Here is a 14,676-nt window from a genome sequence, read left to right as displayed (position 1 = left end):
CTAATGTAATGCGCTGCGTGCGCATAAATGTTTTACATTGTTCGCAAATGTTTAAACTATGTAACAAGGGCTGTGTTCAAAATCTCCCCCTATACCCTCATTCACTATTCCCACATTACTCCACTCATATAGTCCACTTGAAGGAGTTGATGAAAACGAGTGAGTGAATTCGGACACTGAGTGCGCCGGAAGGGCTGCCGCTTTTGCATAGTTCGTGCTTGCTGTTTAATCATTTGAAACAAACTGACAGCTCCACTAGCTTTGTCATGGAAACTAGCATTTACAAACCTTAATTAAACGATTTAATAATCAAGTAAAAAGTAAATGTATACCTGTATGATATTACGCTGTGCCTACCTTGGACCAGCGGTTTGGAAAATGGATGGATGCATGATTCAGATGCAGGCGCCATCTTCTGGCGAGACGCTGGAATTCATTCAACGCGACCATCACAATGCATTTTGGGTATTTTGTAGCCGTTGAGCGTACATCGGTTGTACACTCATTATTGCAATGCATTATGGGATTGAATGAGTGCACTCGATAATGTCCACTATGGTTTCTGACACCAGTAGGCTACAAATGGCTGTCCCCTCAATTAGTGCATTATTTACGGGTATAAGGGGTGATTTCGGACACAGCCAAGACATTTTTACAACATCGGATGTTTTCAAAACTATTTCACACGTGTAATGGCAGGGATGAATTATTGTATTATGCAAAACTGTTACCCAATCATAGCAGTGGGCGTTTACTTACAAGTCTTGAATGCAGTACAGCTATCAAAACTAAGTGTTTGAAAGAGACGATAGAAAAGAGCTTCTTTCTTCTAAATTAGGAGTTTTTTTATGTAAAAATGTTCACAAAAATGTTCATCAGAGAACATTATAACATTTTACAATTAGAACATAACATTTTTATAACTTATTGTTACACCCCTTTAAGACTCATTGGAAGCACTCTGGAAAATATTCAGTAAGTTTGCTAAGACCCCCATAGTGGTTGAGAATCACTGTTTAATGGAGTGCATAAAACAGTTTACACCAGATTAAATCACCTAAGACCAGCAAACCTAAGGCTGTTTTAAGCTGCTTCTTTTTTATATGAGGTTTTAGTTAATGTGAAAAGAACATTTAATTCACATAATAATAAATAACACGATATGATTCCATATTTGAGGTATTTTACATTTTGAGAGAGAGAGATACATGTCTCTTTAGCGTTATGAGTTGTGCCGTACAAGTATCTGCCTCATCAGAGCTTCGGGTTCTCCCATAATCCCTCAGCTCACATATAAAGCTGTCACTGTGCTCGTGTTGGCAAAATCATAGCATTTGAGCTTGAGTTATTTTTAGAGCTCTTATTATTTATTTACCCAGGGAACGGCAGAGAGCCAGAGTCACTTGACCCGAATTACTCCTTGCAATGGCTTCCTTCCTTAAAACACATCAAATGAAGCTGACATTTGCTGATCATGTTTGTCAGGGGGGTTTCTCTGAAATATTGCTGGGTTTTAAACAGATGTTTAATGGAAGAGTGCAGATTGTAGAGTGGTGTTATGGGACATAAATATAGAAGAATAGTATTCTGCCAGACAGATAAAAATAGCTAATGTTTAACAGCATCATCTGTAGTTAAAAGATAGAGAGATGTGTTATCTGGTACTAGTACTATCTGGAAGTAGACATCATTAAGAAGCATCCCCTCTGTCCACAAAACCCCCGTTACACTCGGACACACACACATGCACAAACACAGACATTTGCCAAATGGAGGTGAAAGGTTAGGAGGCCCTCCTCTGTGTGGCATAATAGTGGGCTCTTTTCAAGCCATGTGTGTGTGTGTGTGTGTGTGTCACGGTAGGATGTTATTTATTGGACATGCTTCAAATCTCATGGAGCCTGCTTGCACTCACAGTTACTCTCATTGATCTTATTTAGTTCTGTAGTGAGCATGCCTCAGTGTCCGTGTGTATGTGTGTGTGTGCGCGCGCGCGCGGAAGAGGCGAGTCTCATTTTGCCAGGCCATTTCACAATTTCATTACCAGAGAGGCCTGAGGCAAGCACACTTATTCAGCATGATTTGACAGACCGTAGTTGGGGGAAAAAATGTGTTGTCAGAGTTGTTTTTAAAGAGCCAGTGATGTAAAGAGCAATTCCTGGTGGTGCATTTGATTGGATGTGGTGTTAAACTGTTTATTTATTTATTTTACTACTACATTAGATATATTAAGGGAACATTCTGGGTTCAATATCAGCTAAGCATGTCTCTAACATGCTGTAAATTACCATGGAAAATTATTTTAACCTACGCCTCAAGCAAAAATTGAGTTCACACTCAAGCACTCACAATGGAAGTCTATGGCGCAAACCTTTATACTTGGATAAACTTTGAATAAGGCATGACTTGTACTACAATTCAAAAGTTTGGGGTCAGTAATTTAAAAAAAAGAAATTAATACTTTTATTCAGCAAGGATGCATTAAATTGATCAAAAGAGACAAAGACATCATGTATAATGCTACAAAACATTTCTATTTTGAATGTTATATTCATAAAAAAAAATCCTGTAAAAAAATGTATCACAGTTTCCACAAAAATATTAAGTTAACTGTTTTTAACATTGATAATAAGAAATGTTTCTTGAGCACCAAATCAGCATATTGATTTCTAAAGGATCATGTGACACTGAAGTCTGGAGCTTTGCCATCGCGGGAATAAATTACACTTTAAAATATATTAAAATTGACAACGTATTTTAAATTGTAATTTGCCCTTTAAACTTCCATGTAATTGTATTTTGTTATTTCCAGTTGTAAACTTGATTTTTAATTTTTACAAAGACATGAATTGCATTGAAGTGCAACAGCTTATTCTGTTTTGGCTTTGCATTAAACTATTTTCGTTGTTGGAAAAACACTGAGAAAATATCTGGAAACATTCTGTCTAAAATGTTTAATTCGAAAATCTTTTTCTTTTTTTTTAACTGCTATATAAAAGCAATCTCACTCTGCTGGTCTGAGGACCACAGCTGAATATCTAAAAGCTTTGATAACTGAAAGCTCAATTAACAGAGCTCACTTACATGCTTACAGACACACATGTATTTTAAAGGTGCAGTATGTAATATTGACCGCTAGCGGTTGAAATAGGTACTGTAGTCCAAATTCAAAATATTGGAGAGAGTTGTTTCCCTACCCCATCCTCCTCTTCTGACTCGACGCTCACGTGGTTTGGGTGAACTAAACCACCCATAGTTTGGGTGAACTATCCCCTTAAAGGGTTTAAGTCACAACAACACATGCGGCTTGCGTCACTTCAGAGTTCCTACTGGTGGTGCTAATGCAACCAGGAAAATGGCCCTGGGGAACATTCAGTTCTCTAGGAACCACCCGGGTGGCTAGTTCCTATAACTAAGTTCCTAGAACTATCCGGTGTGAAACCTCCTCGTAATATCTCCATGCTTTGTTTCGGTGTTGCCGTAGTTTCCACCACAGACCCATCATGGTTCCAGGATCCAAAATGGTCTTCAGAACCATGTGGGGGTATTCTGCTCCTCAATTATGGCCGGCAACCCTTAAGCTTGGAAGAGCCAGGACATTTTTTTTATATAACTCTGATTACATTCGTGTGAAAGACGAATGTCACATACAGCGAGGATGGCTTCAGGGTGAGTAAATCATGGGCTAATTTTCATTTTTGGATGAACTATCCCTTTAAGCCGCAGTCACACTAGACTTTGAGCACGCAAAATTTCTACAGGCACTGCAACGGTCGTGAAATGACGTCACACTTTGCAGTGTCTTTTTTATAAACATAAATTAAACATACAACAAACAATAATAAATCCAAAAAGTAAACAATTTACTATTTACTCCACTGCAAAAAAATTGCGCTCTTTTAATTCAGTCAAGAGGTCAAGCTGTGGCTCATCGATCTTCTGTTGGTCACGTCTTTACATGATACGAATTCGAAGATCAGAGTTCACCAAACTTGAACTTTGGAACGCGCCGAAATGTGAAATGCGTTAATAGTGTTGACTTAGAGTCTAAGGACGTGAACAACTCCTGGTAGGACGTCACGGGTTGCCATCTCGTAATTATGGTTAAGACATGGCGTGAACCAGGGGCTGAGCCAGACATTGAGGCTTAGCCCAAATGTGGTTCGTCCAGTACATTTTAAATTGACTTTAACAGCTTTACTGACTTAAAAACTTTGTTGTAATATGCTGGAGTAAAGTTCATAGAATGATAAGTGTTTCTCACAGTGTTTCTATTTTTTGGTCCTGAGACTTATATTATTGATTGCAATCAGAATGTGAAGAGAGTTTCAACCAGTATAACAAAAAGTGTTTATAAAACAATTTGCCTACTTTACCTTTAATATGCCTCTGGTCATAGATTGTAGCCCCGCCCCTTTTCAGTGCTGCACACCTTGTGTTCTGTCTTCCGGTTTGTATTTCCACAGAGATGCCATAGAAATATACAGAGCTACTGCAAAAATGGAACTTCAAACACAAAATTCTAAATATTCTGTGCGCTTGTTTTTTTTTTCTTAAGGTCTATAGATAGTTTTAGGTGGATGCCGAGGCTTTTTAGGTCGGGTAGAATCTGCGATCTCTGACCCAGTTCATTTGCTGGCTGCAATGCGTGTTTTACGCCAACTGGCAACATGGGTAAATTGTAAATTGGCAGTGGGCGAGATCATACACACCAAAACAAAAACAGACATTCTGACACGGAACACACATTTCAAAGTAGAATAACTGGATGTAGAATTGTTTTTGGGAGAAACAAGTATATGAACTTGCTTGCTTACTACATATCTGCAGACATATTATGGTAGTCAAAAAATGACACACAGCATCTAAAATTGGTTGTAATTCCACTAACAGATCTGTTGCAATAATGTTCCTCTAAGTTCCTCAAGGCTGTGTGTCTCAATACTGTGTAATCAGGGGAAAGGTCACGTCAGCTGTATGTTGCCAGTATGGGAAATGTCAAATGGTTTTCATAGTTCCGCTCTACAATTTTGAGAAATATGGATGAACCGCCTCTCTCTCTTCCTTGCTTCTCCTACTTGATTTCTCACTACTTCTTCTTTTGAATTGTATTTTTTTTTTTACTAGTTGAATGTGTCTACACTTACATGCGTTTATGTTTGTGAAGTGAGAGAGAATACTCTGTACTCTTATCACAAAACACACACAGCCTTGTCAAATGTTCACATAAATTTGAGAGCAGGCTGGAGCTACATGACACTCACATCTCTGTTCACAGAGAAACCAGGATTATTGCTTCCTCGTTATGAGTAGAAGAATTCATTAACAGCACCTACTAATCTCTGTGTGTGCTGAATTCATTTCCGATTTATGTTCTGAAATGAATTCTCTCTCTTTATGGCCCGAGTACAGCAGAGCAAATGAATTCTGCTGTTTGTCAGAGTACTAGTTCTACTAGTGCTGAAGACACCATGAAATCGTATTTACTTTCTTAATATATCATGTTCCTGCCTGGTGTTACTGTGCTCTAGCCTCTATTATAATGAATTAAATTTAATTACAAATGTTTGGCAGTGGCAATTCTGAGATATTTTCAAAGTCTCACAGTTAGTTGTAATGCAAGTATTTTATTCACTATAAATAACTATATAGGGTACTATACGGTTATCCGGACCACATGTGATGACCTACCCCAACCCCGCCCCTAAACCTACCCGTCACTGGGGTTACGACCAACCAAGAGCGGTTGTGGTCACGTGTGGTCAGGTGTGGTCCGGATAACCGTATAGTACCCTATATAGTAGCTATTTAAAAAAATAATAATAATTTTGGGGGGGAATCTAACTACACTGTGCTGTATTTATTTGATTCACTAAAAATATCATTATTAGTCATTTGCTCTGTAATTGAACTACGCTGGTTGTTCTTTGTATTTTTGATTTACTAAAAGAACCAAATCAAGTTCAAAACCCGTCGGTTAGAGACTATACTTCTGCTCTTCTAGACACCAGACATTCTAGAATAGATTGCATCTTATGTTCTTGTGAACTTATATGTTTTGAGAGCATCACAACCCTTCCTGCTGTACTATCTGATAACCAATTGCTGACCAAGTTTACTTACTGCTCACATGAAAGATCTCTCAGATGGCAATTTAATATATCTATAATATAATTACAAGATATCAGGGGGCCGTATTCTCAAAACATCTTAAAGCTATAAGTAGCTTCTAACTTGCCGATTTAGGAAAAACTCTTTATAATAATTAAGAGAATGCAAATTAGAGATGCACCGATTTTCTTGGCCATTCTGATTTTTTTGTCTTGAGTGCGTCATTAAATGGTTGCAAGAGAAGTACAAATAACTTCAGTATGCTTTCCCTAGTCCCTTCATGTTATGTAGGAACAGCATATAAAATGTTTAGTTTCAGAAGACTTTCAGAAGGCAAATATCTTACTTCTTTTGGGCCTTTCTTTCTCTACCTGCCAAAACAGATTTTTGCTAATTTTGCCAAGAACTATAATTGACAGACAGCATACAAACAAAAATCTACTTCAACGCAACATTTTATTTTCATAAAAAAGAAAATATAAAATAAGAACAAATTTCAAACAACAGCACAAATAAATGCAATAGAATAAAGGGATATGAAATAAACAGCTTTAAGTTTTTCAGGTGGGTATACAGTATATTCAGGTAAGAATTAGAAATACTACAGAAATGTGTAAAATAACACTGGATAGTCTTCATTGTAAAAATGAAATACAGATTAATGGTTACAATTAGTTACAAAAGTTATTCAGTCTTTTTTGTGTGTGTTTAACGGAGCAAAGAGGAGGTGGGTGTGTGTCATTTCGCTAGAGAGAAGAGAGCGAGAACGCTCATCTGATGTTATTGCCTGTGCCGCTGACAACAAAACGGACCGGCTCGGAACCCTGGCCGGTCGATCGGTGCATCTATTAAAAATAATGGAATGAATTTAGGAGCTGGAGCTGGTTTTAGCACTAAAATGCTTTGTGAAATAACCTAACATTAGGACTGACGCGTATCAGTCCTAATTTTGTGAAAAGGTAGTCAAGAGAGGAGTCCCAAGTCAGAGACCAAAATCACAAACAATCCGAAAATGGCTGTTGCTGGCAATCTGTCCAAATACACTGTACACCATTAAGACAATAGATAATAGAGCCTTGGGTGCTGAGCCTTTTCTTCATAAATGCAATAAATATTTTGATTTATAAATTTTAATCTGCGATGACATAACTTGGAGAATAAAACATTGCAGTCAAGTTGAAAATAATGTCCTGTCATCAGCGCCAATAGCCTTGTGGGAAGCTCGGGTGACCAGAGTTTGCATTCCGGCTCGTGGACCTATCCCGATCCCCTCCCCCCTTTCACTCTTCCATTTCGCTTCCTGTCTACTCACTTTCCTATCATTATAAAAAGGCAAAAACGCCAAAAATCTTTGAAAATAAATAAATAAAAAAGAAAAGTTCAGGAAACTAGGGCAGAGCTGACAGTTCAGGGAGCCAGGGCAGAGTTGGCAGTGACAAGGGAGGAGCCGGCAAAGCAGGAGAGCTGAAGACTACCAAGGTGGAGCAAACGGAACTGAAGACTTCCACGGCAGTGCACTAGTACAGCAGATCAGACTGGATTTAAAACCCCCATGGTGGAGCAGAAGACCATAACTGCGGAGCAGAATACTCCCACATGGTTCTGAAGACCATTTTGGATTCTGGCTGGAAACATGACGGGTCTGTGCTGGAAACTATACAGCAACACTGAAACAAAGCACGGAGATTACGAGATATTATTTCACATCGGATAGTTATAGGAACTTAGTTATAGGAACTAGCCTGTAAACAGTCCTGTCTAATACTTTTTAGATAGAACACTTGTACAAAGAAAGTAGACAATATGAAAAAATATGTTTGCTGTGTGGTTGATTCTCAATGTCGCTAGCTGAGCAGAAATACATAATCAACTTTCGCTTGGTCCCCTCAAAGTTGAGTTGGATTTTCTCCTTAGCGTAACGGTTGAGAGGTCCATCCATCACTGTTTTCCATGTTCGTAGAGTTAGCTTGTGGAGTAAATATATAGGCTATAATCTGTGTGTACATGGCTTCTTTTATGGCGGGTGCTAGTGTTTCTTGTGCATTCGGCCAATCAGCGTACACTTACGTCACTGGTAGATCCTATTGTGCTGGGTTTGACCCTACTCTAGTGATGAGTAGATATTCTCTAATAGTAGGAGACTTTTATTGCTGCAAGATTTGGAGATCAGCTGAAAAGTCAATGAACTGTCATACAGTAGTGGCCAAAATTGAGGCAAAGGAAAATTGACAGATTCACCCTTTATTAAAATAGTATTTAAAATGTGTTAAAGATTTTGTAAGCATATTGTGTAGTTGTGTTTGGAGTCAATTGTTTATTTGTGATAACACAATGAAACATGCCAAATTGTACAGACATAATTTTTAGCCAGACTGTCATTCAAAGCAAAAAACAAATGAGGACCATAAAATATTAATAATTGACTATGTTGCAGTCAATGTATGATTTTTTTTTTTCCTGTGAACTTTTGAACTTTTTAGTTTTTCTAAAACCTGTAGCTGTAGTTTGCCTACAGAACTCAACTGAGCTGGACGATAACATCACTGTTTTCTCCAGAGCGGCTGTATAGATAAATTAACTAAATTGATAACTAATGGTTTTTACAATGGAAATTATCAACACTGAACTAACTTAAGCTGGACAATGGCACTATTTTCTTCTAGATCTGCTGTACAGCCAAAACTAACTTTGTTGCATTCCTTTCCTGTAATCAATGTAAAGCTGCTTTGAAACAATCTGTATAGTAAAAAGCACTATAAAAAATAAGGGTGACTTGACTTGAAATAGTTTTGTCAGATAAATAACCTCACTAAATTTAGTGTTTTGTTCATCCCTCATATTTTTAAATTTTTAATAAATATACAAATATTTCCCTCATAATTTGATGGTTTAAGCAAACTTGTTGGGTCATTTAAAGAAATTACCGGTGCACTGCTGCATTTTTCCAGTCGCCAGAAATGTAATTATTACTTTAATTTCTGAAGTTAGATCATTGATTTGTAGAGTGAGAGAAGCTATTAAATTTCATAAAGGTCAGTTACAAAAAGAATACCTTGATGATCAAACTTTAATCGTTTTATCAACTCAGTCATCATTTAACTCCAATACATTATATTTTTGTTGAAAAGTGCGCGGCCTCCTCCTCTCTGCTGCCATCTTGTAACTCCTAACTAGGTTAGGATACCTCTCCAGCACTCTTAAATAATTTAGGAGCTGAGACCATGTCTTAACACTTAGGAACTTTTATGAATCACACTTATTCTTAAATTTAGGAATAAGAGTGAAATTATGTCATTCTTAGACAGACTTAAGACTAAAGTTTTACTCTTGAGTGGCTTTATACATACGGCCCCTGATATATGGTCAGTTTTGTTAATTTGTAGACATTTTAATGATACATTTTATAACTAAAAGGGGTAATAGTAGTTAAAAGTCTCTTTTAACTCTTTTAACCCGACCCATTTATTAGCTGAGCCATCCATTGAACAAATAAAACAAGACCTGGAAATTGATTTAAAAACATTATACATAAACTTGATATTTAATGATATAAATGATAAGTTAATTGCATTTGGTAGATTATACTTTCAATAAAACATTTGCAATGGGTTTGTAAAAGCTTTGTTTTTTCCATCACTACATTGGGCATTCATTTTGACAAACAGAACATAATTTCTCCTCTTTGTGGTTCCTTTCCATGATTATATCCATACCTTATTTTTGAAGGTATTGTGTTCTGTCACGCACCGACTTGACTTTCTACGACAATGAGGCTTAACACAGATGAAAAATGAAATAACATTTAATAAACACTAGGAACCAAACAGATATACATACCAGCATGAAAGTTAACACAAGACAAAGAACAGATGAAGATGACAAGGGGCTAAATGAATGACAGGTGTAGGTGATTAGTTGACATGGTAACAAATAAAAGTTACTATGGAAACAAACAAGATGACAATAGAAACAGGAACCAAAGTCACAGGAACTGAAAGCAGAAACATCAACACAAAAGAATGTCAAAATAAAAGTCCTTGAACACAGAGAAACAGGAATCATAACACTTACATTATATGTTCTAAAAGTATGTACTTTTTTATGAAGAAAAGGTAGATACGTTTGAGTGTGTAGCAGAAGAGTACGTATGCTACCATGTCTTAAATATTTAGCTCTTTCGAATAGTTGTGCATTGTGTCTTCAGATGAGACGTTAAACCGAGGTCCTGACTCTCTGTGGTAAATTAAAAATCCCAAGATGTCCTTCGAAAAAGAGTAGGGGTTTAACCCCAGAATCCTGGCCAAATTTTGCCCATTGGCCCCTGTCCATCGTGGCCTCCTAATCATCCCCATTTACTGATTGGCTTCATCACTGTCTCCTCTCCACCAGTAAGCTGGTGTGTGGTGGGCGTTCTGACGCAATATGGCTGCCGTCGCATCATCCAGGTGGATGCAGAACATATAGGTGGTGGTAAAAGCACTTTGAGTACCTAGAAAAGCGCTATATAAACGTAACGAATTATTATATTTATTATTTTTGTGACACACTTATTAATCTCACATACTATTTAGGATGGATAACATGCACATTGGGATGCGGGGTTGGTGTTTGATTCACTTCATTGATCGCACTATAATAATTATTAAATTAATAATTAAAATATAGCAAACAGATACAATACAGAGAAACAAAGGCACAAAAGAAGTCTTCTGAAACTAAACATTGTATGCTGTTCCTACATAACAGGAAGGGACTAGGGAAAGCATATTGAAGTTCTTTGTACTTCTCTTGCAACCATTTAATGATGCACTCAAGACAAAATTTAGCCTAGCCGGTCTTATTAGGTCACCGTGGCCCTTGTAAGGCACACATAATAACTTAATAAGCAATTGTGAAACAGACATATTTTGATACCAAGGTACAACACATAAGCAATTTTGATGGAAAATAGCCTCTCTCTGTGCATGTGTGTTTTGCAGGAAGATTGATCTAAAAAATATCCCGGCCCTAAACCAGTAACTGATTAACCATGGAGCCCCAGCGGAGCTGAAGTGTCAATCCGCTACACACACATACACACACTCAATGTACTCATTTAAATACACACACACACACAAATATGAAGCCAATAACCCCACCAACTCCCCAGAGAGGTCAGTGTTTACTATCTCAGAGCAGAGATGTTTCAGGGCCAATCCCCTCGATGCTCAAGCAGGGCCCCTGGTCTTTACACAGGGTTATGTAAAGAGACTGAGGCCATTGAACCCCAATGAACTTGATCTAATCTTCTATCAGCGCAAACATTCTTGAGCTGAAACATCTCACAGTTTCCCGAATGTTCCCTGCTGTATGATTATAGGTTATTGAGTTTTACGGCTGTAATCTGTGACAAGGATTTCTGGTTGCAAGACCTACAGGGGTTACTGTAGGATAACAGTTGTCAATGAAACAATAGGTTGCTAAGGACTTCAAGGCTTTTCATTTTGATGGATACGTCAATACATAATGTATTTCATTATGAAGTAAAACATATTCAGAATAAGAGGCTTTGGGGGGATTTTGTCATTGAGCAGATATTTATTCTCCTCTGTTATTAGTCTAAAAGGATCTCTGTTGTGAGGTTAGACAAAGCTTTTACCTCTCGGCTGCTGACAGCAATCTCGACAACAGTGCATTTGTCCATAATACATTGTCGGTTTTGACCAAAGCCCTTACATGCAGAAAGCTAAAAATGATTAAATATGTGGTCAGGATCACTTAGGAGGCTTTTAAGGTTTCCTGGTTGAAACCTTTTTCTTTTTGCTACAGCAGTGTGATGCAGAGCTCTATGAAGACTGCACATGCTAATTTCCCATATTTTTACACTGCCATTTAAAAGTTTGGGGTTGTTAAGATTTTTTAATGTTTTTGAAAGTAGTGACTTAAGTACAAAAATACAGTAGAAACAGTAATATTATGAAATAGTATTATTAAAATAACAGTTTTCTGTTTTAATATATTTTAATTATAATTTATTCCTGTGATGGCAAAGCTGAATTTTCAGCATCATTACTCTGGTCTTCAGGGTCACATGATCCTTTAGAAATCATTATAATACTGATACGCTGATTATAATGCTAGGACAGTTATTATTATCAATTGATTGATTGCTTAAAAATGAATATCTCGATTGGTTGTTCGAATCCCTAACTGTAATAATAGTGATGCTTACATTAAAAATGCAGTTTTAAGTATACTACAGTTCACTGAATTTGATTGCTGGATAAAAAAGGTCTGATAACAAACAGAGAAGCAGAATCGTGTTAAAGGGCTTTAATTGCGTTAAATTATTATAATGCGTTAAGGATTTTGAAATTAACCACATACCTTAACGCTGACAGCACTAGTTTATTATTTACTTATAATGATTACCATCATAAATAATAAACTCATTGAATTTAATTTCACATTTTTTTCAAATAGTTATGAAAAAATGCTTCTGCTTGGTAGCACTGATACAACAAGTTGCCAGCTCAGGGTGCTGACCCACCAAAGACTGTCCGATTAGAGACCAAACGAAGATGCACTTTTCTGGGAATAACCCATTTATTGTCACCACTCAACAGACTGGCTTGTATGGTTGTGTTTGTGTGGTTTTTCTATAAAATAAACAGTAAAATAAACATGAATATACATAATAATAACAAATATAGCTGCAAGCAGCAATTATCGGGGCCAAGCGCAAGCAGACGACAGGATATGCCAACATGGCTGAAGGTGTCAGACCAACTGCAACAATGAGCAATTAAATACATTTAAAGAGGATTTTAGGCGAAATGGCTGAAAAATCATATAAAAAGTCATTCGAAATATGATTTAATGGATTATCACTTTCGACCAATCTGTGGCGCAGTTACAAAACTGATGTGATGTGGTCAGAGTGAAGTGACAATGACACATACAAAGTTTGGTGTCAATATGTCAAGGCATTGCAGAGATAAAGCCTGAATAGTGCTTTTAGCATCATGCCTCAACTTTGCTGCTACGCTATACGAAAACGGTTTCGTCTATAGACACGAAATCCATAACTTTTAGTCAGCACAGTCTGGAGATGATACGATTCGATTTTGGTGAAAATCGGACAAACGGTCTAGGAGGAGTTCGAAAAAGTAGGTTTTGACTGAAAATCAAGATGGCGGACAGGAAGCTAGGCCAAATAAGGAAACCTTGGTATCTATGTTCTCGTCTTGACCCAAGGAATCTATTAAGACCAGTTGCATTACAATAGGCCAACTTATTCAAAAGTTATTAGCAGTTTTGTAAATTTTGTTATAACTTTTGACCACTAGGTGGCACTGTCTCGAAATATTTTGGGTACCTTCAGGGGATGGTGCTGATGGCACATTTTGAGTTTCGTAATATTACACCAATGCATTTGTTTAGTATAGCATTTTATTTCACAAAACTGCATTGAAGTCAATGGGAATTTCATGTTTTGTTCTATTATAGCGCCACCAAGAGGCTGAGTCCCACCATCTTTTTTACATGTCCTCAGAGTGAGCTCATACATATGTGTGTCGATTTTGGTGAAAATATCTCAATTCGCTTCGGAGTTATAGACATTTATATGAAAAAACATGTAAAAAATGACTGACACATGACTTTGTTTGGAATTTACTACCCCTAAACATCAATATTTTCGCATTTGGGCATTGGCGTATAGCTATCGACCTATGTTTCCAAACTTCTGACGGTGGTTTCATCTCGATCGGACTAGCGGTTTCAAAGATATAGCCAAATGTTTTTTAAGCGCTAAATCACAACGCTACACAAACCGTAAGGCGAAACCTAGCATGTTTGGTATCATAGGACTCGGCAACGATTCAGGAGTCTAAAAAGATGAGTTTCGTGAAAATAAGTCGACCACACCCAAAGTTATAAGCATTTGAAAAAAAAAATTCACCACTAGGTGGCGCTGTTTCGAAACTTCTCAGGCTCATTCAGGGCATTGTGCTGATGACCCATACCACGTTTCGTAACAATCTGTTCATGCGTTCTTAAAATACAGCATTTTAGCACAAAATTCAAAATGGCCGACAGTCAAAATGGCCGATATGGTAATATTGGATATCAGTCGACTCGGCATGTTACCCTGAATCTAACGAGACCAATTTTATGATTTTTGGACAAACTGTTCAGAAGTTATAAGCAAAAATAGCCATTTTTCATATCTCCGGACCAGTAGGTGGCGCTGCGCCGAAACACAGCATGTAGCCTCAGGTCATGCTTGTGATGACATGTACCAAGTTTGGTCTGAATCCGATAAAGCGTTGCGGAGATACGGCCTTACATCTGTTTTCGCAAGCGCTACGTAAAATGTATTCGTGGGTTTATCGAAAACTGTTAAGCGAATCAACTTGAATTCCATAACTTTTTGTCAGCATGGTCTGTAGATGATCTGGTTCAATTTTCGTGCAAATCGGACAAACCGTCTAGGACGAGTTCGAAAAAGTAGCTTTTTAGATAAATTCAAAATGGCGGCCATATTGTTATGACAGAAATGATGTCATAGGGTGCAATCGAATT

The 14,676-nt window shown here is 37.4% G+C and overlaps 1 long non-coding RNA gene across 1 annotated transcript in view; it reads left to right on the top strand.

Moving 5' to 3' along the window:
• LOC311066515 overlaps positions 1 to 14,676 on the top strand; it is a 54,731-nt gene that overhangs the window by 496 nt on the left and 39,559 nt on the right. The gene's annotated exons all lie outside the window — the stretch shown is intronic.

The sequence above is a fragment of the Abramis brama genome (assembly GCF_963993115.1).
Source record: "Abramis brama genome assembly, chromosome: 16".
NCBI classification, from domain to species: Eukaryota; Metazoa; Chordata; class Actinopteri; order Cypriniformes; family Leuciscidae; genus Abramis; species Abramis brama.
This window is presented reverse-complemented; position numbering and strand designations above follow the sequence as displayed.